The sequence below is a fragment of the Mesocricetus auratus genome, unplaced genomic scaffold, assembly GCF_017639785.1.
Source record: "Mesocricetus auratus isolate SY011 unplaced genomic scaffold, BCM_Maur_2.0 Super-Scaffold_100028, whole genome shotgun sequence".
Taxonomy (NCBI): Eukaryota; Metazoa; Chordata; class Mammalia; order Rodentia; family Cricetidae; genus Mesocricetus; species Mesocricetus auratus.
This window is the reverse complement of record NW_024429209.1, coordinates 13,683,091-13,691,860: the sequence shown is the minus strand read 5'-3', so window position 1 is coordinate 13,691,860 and position 8,770 is coordinate 13,683,091. Positions and strand designations below refer to the sequence as shown.

The window sequence follows — 8,770 nt, the reverse complement described above, 5'->3', positions numbered from 1 at the left end:
CCCTGCCTCAAAAAGCAAAGATGACAACTCCTGGGGAACAGCACCTGCACATAACTCCTCCACACGCAGTAACATGTATTGTGCATGCAATACGTGGACTGAAGTACTTGTGTTACAAGTTTGCTGGTGTGTCTGGAACAATAAATATTAGATCCGCACGCCTTTAATCCCAGCACTTGGGAGGAGGCAGAGGCAGGCAGATCTCTGTGAGTTCCAGACCAGCCTGGTCTACAAGAGCTCATTCCAGGACAGCCTCCAAAGCCACAGAGAAGTGAGAAACCAAAATAAATAAATAAATAAATAAATAAATAAATAAATAAATAAATAATAAAATATTAGATAAAAAAGTATTAGATGCTACCATTGTTGTTGTGCTCCCCCCCCCCAGCTTCTTCCTCGTCGTTTTCTTCTTCTGGTGCTGGGAATAGAACATGGAACATTGCACACTGTAAGTGGTGCTGGGAATAAAACCTGGAACCTTGCACACTGTAAGTGGTGCTGGGAATAGAACCTGGAGCCTTGCACACTGTAAGTGGTGCTGGGAATAGAACCTGGAACCTTGTACGCTGTAAGTGGTGCTGGGAATAGAACCTGGAGCCTTGCACACTGTAAGTGGTGCTGGGAATAGAACCTGGAACCTTGTACTCTGTAAGTGGTGCTGGGAATAGAACCTGGAACCTTGTGCACTGTAAGCACCCGTTCAACCACAGCGACATCCACCATTGACCCTGTTGTTCCATAAATAAATCTAGAGGCTCAGTCTCCACCAGAGAAGCAGGGCAGAGTTGTGAAACTGCTTGTGATGGTTCAGGTCATGCTGACACTCGGGAAGCTGAGGTAGCAATATTATAGTGAGCACAAGGCCAGCCTGAGCTACATGGTTCCAGGACAGTCTAGACCCGAGAGTGAGGACCTGACTCAAATCTAAACAAGAGAGCTGAAGAGACGGCTCAACAATTTAGAGCACTTGCTGTTCTCGAAAAGCACCTATGTGGCGGCACGAGCATCAGTCACTCTAGTTCTAGAGAATCAATGCCCTCCTCTGGCCTCCATAGGAACTGCACACAGGTGGTACACATACACACATGCAGGCAAAGCCCTTATACACATAAAATAAAAATAATCAAATCATTTTTTGGGGGGTGATTTTTGAGACAGGGTTTTTCTTTGTAGCCCTGACTGTCCTGGAACTCACTCTGTAGACCAGGCTGGCCTCAAACTGACAGAGATCCATCTGCCTCTGCCTCCTTTAAACCCAGTACTGGGATTAAAGGCATGTGTCACCATGGTCCAAAAACAAATTTTTTTAAAAAAATCCAAATAAACAACTGCCCAGACGGTAAAAAGTGTAAATTCTTGTTGCCTGTAAGCTACCCTCACAGCCAGAAAGACTAAGGCTAGAAGTTGCTTCCAAGAGATGGGGAAGAGGTTGCCCTAATAGATGAGAAACTCCGAGCTGGGCATGCGGTGCAGGGCTGTAATCCCAGGCGTAGAGGAAGGGAGATCAGAAATTCAAGGTCAGAGATGGTGAACCGGCTAACGTGAGTAAAGGTTCTTGCCACCAAGACTGCGGACCGGTGTTTGATCTCCCACATGGTGGAAGGAAAGAACAGATTCCTACAATTGTCCTCTGACTGCCACACATGCCATGGTATGCACATACCCCCCAAACACAAATAGAGTAAAAATATAAGAATAAAAGAAATCCGGGGTTAGTCTTAGCTATGTAGCAAGTTTGAAGCCTGGCTAGGCTACATGAGACCCTGTCTCCATCAAAATAACAACTAAAATAATATGAAATGAAACATAGCAACTTTGTAATCCTTAGGCTGGGAGTTGAAAGAGTTCTGAGGTTCAAATTGCAAGACCACACAGCCACAGACAGCTTCAAAGGTGATTCTGGAGAGAGTTGTGGACAGTTCTTACGTGCCCCATGAGCTATGACAAACACTGTCCCCAACCCCCAACTTCTTAGAGAAGTCTGTGTGATAGAGAACAGAATGAGTGACAATGTGAGCATGGCCTGATGCCACACATGTCCATGCAAACTGGAAAAGTCATCCTCATCATTAGGAGGCTGTGAACTTGGTTGGGTAGTGTTCACATCAAAGCGCTGTGCAAGGCACAAGTTGTTTTGCTTGTTTGTTTAACAAGATAAATTTGTGTAGCCCTGGTTGTCTTGGAACTTGTTTTGTAGACCAGTCTGTCTTTGAACTCAGATATCCACCTACTTCTGCCTACTGAGTGGAGGGCTGGGATTAAAGGCAACAATTTATGAGTTGGAGTTTTTCCCCAAGCTTGTTTCTTAGGAGAGCATGGAAGTTGTGGCTTGCTGTTTCTTGAGTTCAGAAGCAAAGGCCGTATGGCGGTGTGTGTGTGTGGGTTTCCCAGGGAGCTGTGGGTCAGAGGAAGCAGAATTCCAACACTCAGGAGATTCAGAGTCTGTCTACACTGGGGAAAAGTGAGAAGCTGAGCCAGGTATGGTGGCTCAAGCTTGTATTCCTTGAAATTTGAGAGGCTGAGGCAGGAGGATTGCTACAAGTTTGAGGCCAGCTTAGACTAGAATGACACCCTGTCAGAGAGAGAGAAACAGACAGAAGGAGGAAGGGAAGAAGGAGGGAGGAAGTGGGCAAGCTTCTTTCAGAGAAGACAAGAGGGTGATGGAACAGCCACTGAATAAGCAGACAGTACAAAGCCCTCTCCCATCTTCATGGAAGCCAGGTTCTGGCTTCATTGTCTAAGAAAATGAAGAAGGAACTACCCACAGGCACTTTTAGATCTTGGGGTGCACTTCCCATCACCAGCCCAGAATGCCAGAGTTGTGGGTAGAGGGTTTCCTCCAAAGCCATTCAGGGCATGCCTTGATGTGGCTCTTGCTGTGCCTAGAAAAACTCTGAGGTGTGGTGGCCTCTGCCTGGAGTTTAAAGAATGTCCCCAAAGCTGTGTGGCACCCCTGGAAAGAAACAGCTGCAGGACCAAAGCCCCCATGTTGGCAGTGTAGGCATTTTGGGTGGATCGGGTGGGTCAGGTATTCTGGCACTCTGGAGTCACAGAATACTGAGTGTTACACAGCTCAGATGGAAAGGTATCCTGGAGCTCGGGAGCCAAGGACTATCAGTAAGTGTAGCAGCTTACAGCCCTGCCTCAGGGAAAGGCTTCCCCAGTGTATCCACTCTGCTCCAGCAGGAGGGTCTTCCAGTTGGGGATGTTTGCCCAGAGAAGCAGTTTTGCTCAGGCAAGAGGTTCCCCGGGCGAAATTGCTACAGTTCAGCTCTGCTCCCGGAGAGTGGAGAGCAGAGTGTAACAACTCCTCTCTGCCAGGGGAAGGTTTCCCTGGCAAAAGTGTTACAGCCTTGCTAGCTTTGCTCTGCCCAGGGTCGTCTCTGCTCCCCATGCAAAAGAAGGTCTTCACCCAAAGCTCATTGAAGAGGTTTGTTGGGAGGGAATAATCCAGGAGAGTGGCTGCCCTCTGACACAGTGGCAGAGGACAGCTGGGTAGTACAAACAGCCATAAGCTGAACAGACACAGGGTTTATATAGGGCTTCTAAGGGTGGGGATTGGTCCGATTTCAATGCTGAGCTCAGATTGGCTAGAGCTCCTGCTCAAGGATTGGTTAGTTTTCTGCACAGGGTTAGGGTCAGATTTGGCTCTGGTTTCAGGGCCAAAGTGTGTTTCTTTCTCTGATCCTTTTTAGCCTTTTGGCTCCAATTTTAGGGCCAGGTGTATTTCTTTCACTGGCTCTGATTCCAGGGACAATGTGTGTTCTTTTGGCACTGGTTTCAGGGTCAGGGTGCATTTCTTTGGTTCTGGTTGCAGGGCCAAAGTGTGTTTCTTTGGCTCTGCTCAAGATGTGTTTCTTTGGCTGGTTCCTTTTTTCCTACAGGTAGAGGTGTGGAAGACGGGCTCCCTGAGTCTGCCCAGCCAGCCTGTGGTAGCCAGCCACCCAAGTGTCATTCCAGCCTGTGACTCAGGACCGTGGCTCTTTCGAGCTATGTGCAAGCAGTGATGAGCAAAACCAGGGGAGCGGCTGTCAGGCCTCAGGTGTCAAACTGTTGCCCAGAAAGGAAAACTGCAAAGGCAGAACTGGCCCCGTGACCTGGACAGCAGAGGCTGGTAGCTGAACACTTTCCAACTGTAAGCTTTGAGGTTTGCTGGGGGCTTTCTCCCTTCCTGAATTTGAGGGTCTAGCCTGTGCTCATTGAGCCATGGCACATGTCAGGCTTGACCTCACAAGCTCCCATCTGGAGAACACATTGTCTCCTGATGAATCATGCCCAGAGTCTTAGCCATGCCTACCTGACATGGCATGACATTTAGATGAGAGGCTTTGGACTTTGCCTTGGGAACTCATTGTTTTAAGACCTTTAAGGCTATTGAGATGGCATGGGTGTGTTTGAGAGGACAGAACCAGGAGGGGCGGTGGCAAGTTTGTGTTTCGACTGTGGAGGTGGAGGGTTGTTTTCTCTCCATCCTCTGAGGTTTGGCTGGTACCAACTGACAACAGATGGATTAAGCAGAACAGACAGTTATTTGCACAGGACCAAGCCTCCAGGTTTTGATGACTTCTGGAGCCACAGGGAAGAGATCGGCGTCTGGAACAGGGAGGCTGGAACTGTAGATCCTGGGGCGGCAGTGCCAAACTGCTGGAGGGGTGGGGTGAGGCGCAAGGTGACCAAGGTTTTTTTTGCATAGACAATCAGGCCAGTAATCTCCCAGTTGTCCACAAAAGAGCTGAGGGAACAGCTGCATGGTGGGCGTGTTCTCCCTGGTAACACTGTCCTGGAAGTAAGATGATGATGATGATGATGATCTTCTTCTCCTTCTCCTTCTCCTTCTGCTTCTCCTTCTCCTTCTTCTTCTTCTTCTTCTTCTTCTTCTTCTTCTCCTTCTGCTTCTCCTTCTCCTTCTTCTTCTTCTTCCTCCTCTCCTCCTCCTCCTCCTCCTTCTCCTCCTCCTCTTCTTCTTCTGGCTAGCCTGGACTATAGGAAACTTTGCTAATTAAAACAAAAGTACACGACAGCCTCCAAAACCATACAGAGAAACCCTGTCTCGAAAAAACAAAACAAACAAACAAACAAATAAAACAAAAGTAAAAGCTGGGCATGGTACCACATACCTATGATCCCAGCACTCTGGAAGCAGAGGCAAGTGGATCGTAGAGTTCAAGGCTAAAATGATCTACAGGGCAAGTTCCAGAATCCCTGTGTCAAATAACAAACAAAAAACAAAACAAATATCAAAAGGCAACAAAGATAAAAATTTAAATATATATATTTGATAATTCCATGCATGTGTTCAGTGTATTCCGATCATGTTTACTACAAACGTGACCACTCCATCCAGCTGTTTTTCTCCACTTCCTTTTTTTTTTTTTTTTTTTTTTTGTGGCTCCCATGCAGGAGCCAACACACCCACAAGCCCTGGCTAGTTTTCCTTCTATAAAAGAAATTTCCATCCATTCAGGAAGTTATTCACTCTGCTAGCCAGCCTTCTGCAGCCCCTCCTTCTCGGGCCACTTTCTTTATCTACAACTCCCACGTGTATGCTGGGTGTGTAGGTTCATGAGCTGCTGTCTGACCGTTCTAGTTTTTAGGGTCTCAGGTAAAGAACACAGGACCGGAACAGGAGACACCCCGACCCAACCCCCCACCCCCATGTCCCACCTCCACCATCTCTCCCACCCCCACCCCCATCTCCCCGACCCACACCCTCCACCCTCGAGTTGCCTAATCAGGGCTGGGCTCTGGCACTGTGAAGTTCCTAGAAAGGAAGCCTCGAAGCCAATATGCCACGCCTGTATCAGACAAATAGCTGGTGTCACTGATTAGCATATCTTAGATTGAAAGAGTCACAGTGTTGCCAATCTGTAGTCAAATTATCTTCAGTGCCTTCAATAGGCATTCATTGCCCACCGGGTGTGTGACCTAACGTCCCTGTGACTGTCTTGTGAAACTTGTGTGTAACTTAACACACCGCTAGCTTTCACTGACTCAAAGCTGAGAATGTCACGAGATAGCATCTGAGGCCTACAATAGAGATTTCTGCATATACCTTTCTACCTTGATTTATGACTTTTCCCTGTAAATATAAAACTCAATGGAATTGTTTTTTGGAGACAGTGTCACTGCACAGCTCTACAGGTCGGCTTGAAACACTGCTGACTGGATCATGGTGTTCAAAGGGACCCAGGGTCCATGTTCCTGGGCCATGGTCACTTGTCCATCTCTCTTAGGTGAGCCTTGTGCTTTTGTGTTGACAGGGACATTAAGATCCTGGACTCCCTGAGTGTGGCAGCGCACGCCTTTAATCCCAGTACTAGGGAAGCAGAGGCAGGCAGATCTCTGTGAGTTCAGGCCAGCCTGGTCTACAGAGTGAGATCCAAACCAGTGAGGCCTATTAAAGAAACTGTGTCTCAAACAAAACAAAAATGTCCTGAACTCAGGACTGGAAAGGCTGTTTAGTGGGTCCAGACACTTGCTGCCAGGCCTGACAACTTGAGTTCAATCCTGGTTTAAAAACTGGGACCTATAAGTAGAAGGATAAAACAGACACCCACAGGTTGTCCTCTGATCTCCTTAAGTGCAACGAGGCACACCCCAACCTTCCCCTGTCCACAAAATAAATAAATGTAGAAAGACCCCAACACCCCTCCAACCCCCATCCCCATTTTACTCACTGTCTCTCATCCTGCCTGGGGCTTAGTGGCAATCATGGCTCCTTCTCTTGTCCCCAGTTCTGTGGTGTGACTGGCTCAGTGATCTCCCCAGAGACTCCTGGAGTGCCTGTAGTTGTAAGGGAAAGCTGACACAGCTGTTATCCGTTCCTGAGCCAGTGACGCTGTTTCTATGACACCTATCACAGCACGATGCCTGAGGCTTCTACTTGTGGCCTTTCTTCAAATCAGATGATGACATCTGAATTCTGTCCATCTCTTGAGAGTCAGGATGGGCATAGCAGAGCCCTGCTCAGGAGGGGGCCAGCAGAGACAGCAGCACCCTGCTGGGGGGCACAGAGAGAGCCGCACCCTGCTGCTGGGGGGGGGGCAGCCCAGCAGTTGCAGCAGGCAGCTTGCATAGGAGTCTTCCCATAGGAGTTTCTAGCAACTCACCAATTTGGAGCCATTTCAGGAGCTGCCCAGGGTCCTTGATTGGCTTTCAGGCCTCTTCCATATTCTATAAAGCATAAGAAAATCACTTCCCTCCATATGGCCCGTTTGATACATGGAACTATATGAGAGCAGAGGCAAGTGGCTAGTTGGCCTAATACATTTTCCCCTAGACATTTTATTTGGTCATTGATTAATTTTGTGTTTTCTCATTTGGAATCAATATTGTTTGGATCTCAAGCATCTATAGTTTTATTTTGTTTATGTTGTTGTTATTTGTTTGGCACAGGGTTTCACTACGTACCCTGGTTGGCCTGGAACTTGCTACATAGACTAACCAGGCCGACTTCAAACTCACAGAGATCCATCTGCCTCTGCCTCCCTACCTCCTGAATGCTGGGACAAAAGGCATGTGCCACTATGCCTTGATTAAGTATCTAATTTTAATTCTTCTTTTTATGGCCTTGGATTAAGATTAGGGCCTCGTGCATGCTAGGCACGGATTCTGTCTCTTTAGTACATTCCAACCATATCTCAAGCATCTTTTCTTTTTGTAACTTATTTAACTTTATTTTATGTGCATTGGTATGAAGGTATCAGATTCCCTGCTACTGAAATTAAAGACAGTTGAGAGCTGCCATGTGGTGCTAGGAGTTGAACCCTGGTCCTCTGGCAGAGCAGCCAGTGTTCTTAACTGCTGAGCCATCTCTCCAGTCCCCTTACTGGACCCTTTAAACCATGTTTTACCTAGTGCATCTATTGGTGAAACTGCCTGGCCACTGGCAGATCTGCCCAATTGGCCATAGCCCACCAAATCCTTAGCGCTCCCCAGCTCCTTTCTGGGCTGTTATAGGAGCTTTCAGAAGCCATCTTTGGGTGGTACTAATGGATATCTGCAGGGATTCCTTCTCCACTTGGCAGGAATGAGGAATGTTTGCTGGATCCCTTCATCTGTGTAGGATGCTGGAACGTGGGCTGAGCTCCTGCCTGCAGATCAAACACTGGGACATTTGAAGCGTCATAGTCATTGTTCTATTGTTGTGAAGAGACTAAATGACCAAAACAACTCATATCAGAGAAAGCATTTCATTGGGGTCTTACTTACACACTCAGAGGTTAGTTCATTATCACCATGGCAGCATGAAGGCAGACAGTGCAGGAGAAGGAGCTCAGAGTTTGCATCCAGATCAGTAGGCAGTGGGAAGAAGGAGGCTTGCGCTGGCTTAGACTTTTGTTTTGTTTTTGTTTTTCAAGACAGGGTTTCTCTGTGTAACAATTCTGGCTGTCTTGGAACTTGCTTTGTAGACCAGGTTGGCCTTGAACTCACTGAGATTTGCCTGCCTTTGCCTCTCCCTCCCAAGTGCTGGGATTAAAGGCATGAGCCCCCCCCCCGTCCTGGTTTAGGCTTTTGATTTAACTAAGTGTAGTCATTTAAAGTAAACAGCTTTATGCAATTAGACTCATTCTGAGTGCAGGAAGCAAAAGTTGTAAATAAAGTTGTATGTCACACATGCATGTACATATTCTCTGTGGCAGTTTTAGCTGAACTCAGTGATTGTGACAGAGATTATACAGCCCGTAAAACCAAAGTGTTTATTCTCTGCTCTATGAAGTTTGTCCCATGAGGTCTGGTGTGTGTGTGTGTGTGTGTGTGTGTGTGTGTG

At 47.3% G+C, this 8,770-nt stretch overlaps 1 long non-coding RNA gene across 1 annotated transcript; it reads right to left on the bottom strand.

The window, feature by feature from the left end:
* Nucleotides 1-4,939: 4,939 nt before the first annotated feature.
* Nucleotides 4,940-8,426, bottom strand: LOC121134505. The gene is made up of 3 exons (XR_005871594.1): nucleotides 7,110-8,426; nucleotides 6,678-6,783; nucleotides 4,940-4,980 (listed from the first exon to the last, which is right to left on the bottom strand). It is a non-coding gene; the product is annotated as an uncharacterized LOC121134505 (long non-coding RNA).
* Nucleotides 8,427-8,770: the final 344 nt, after the last annotated feature.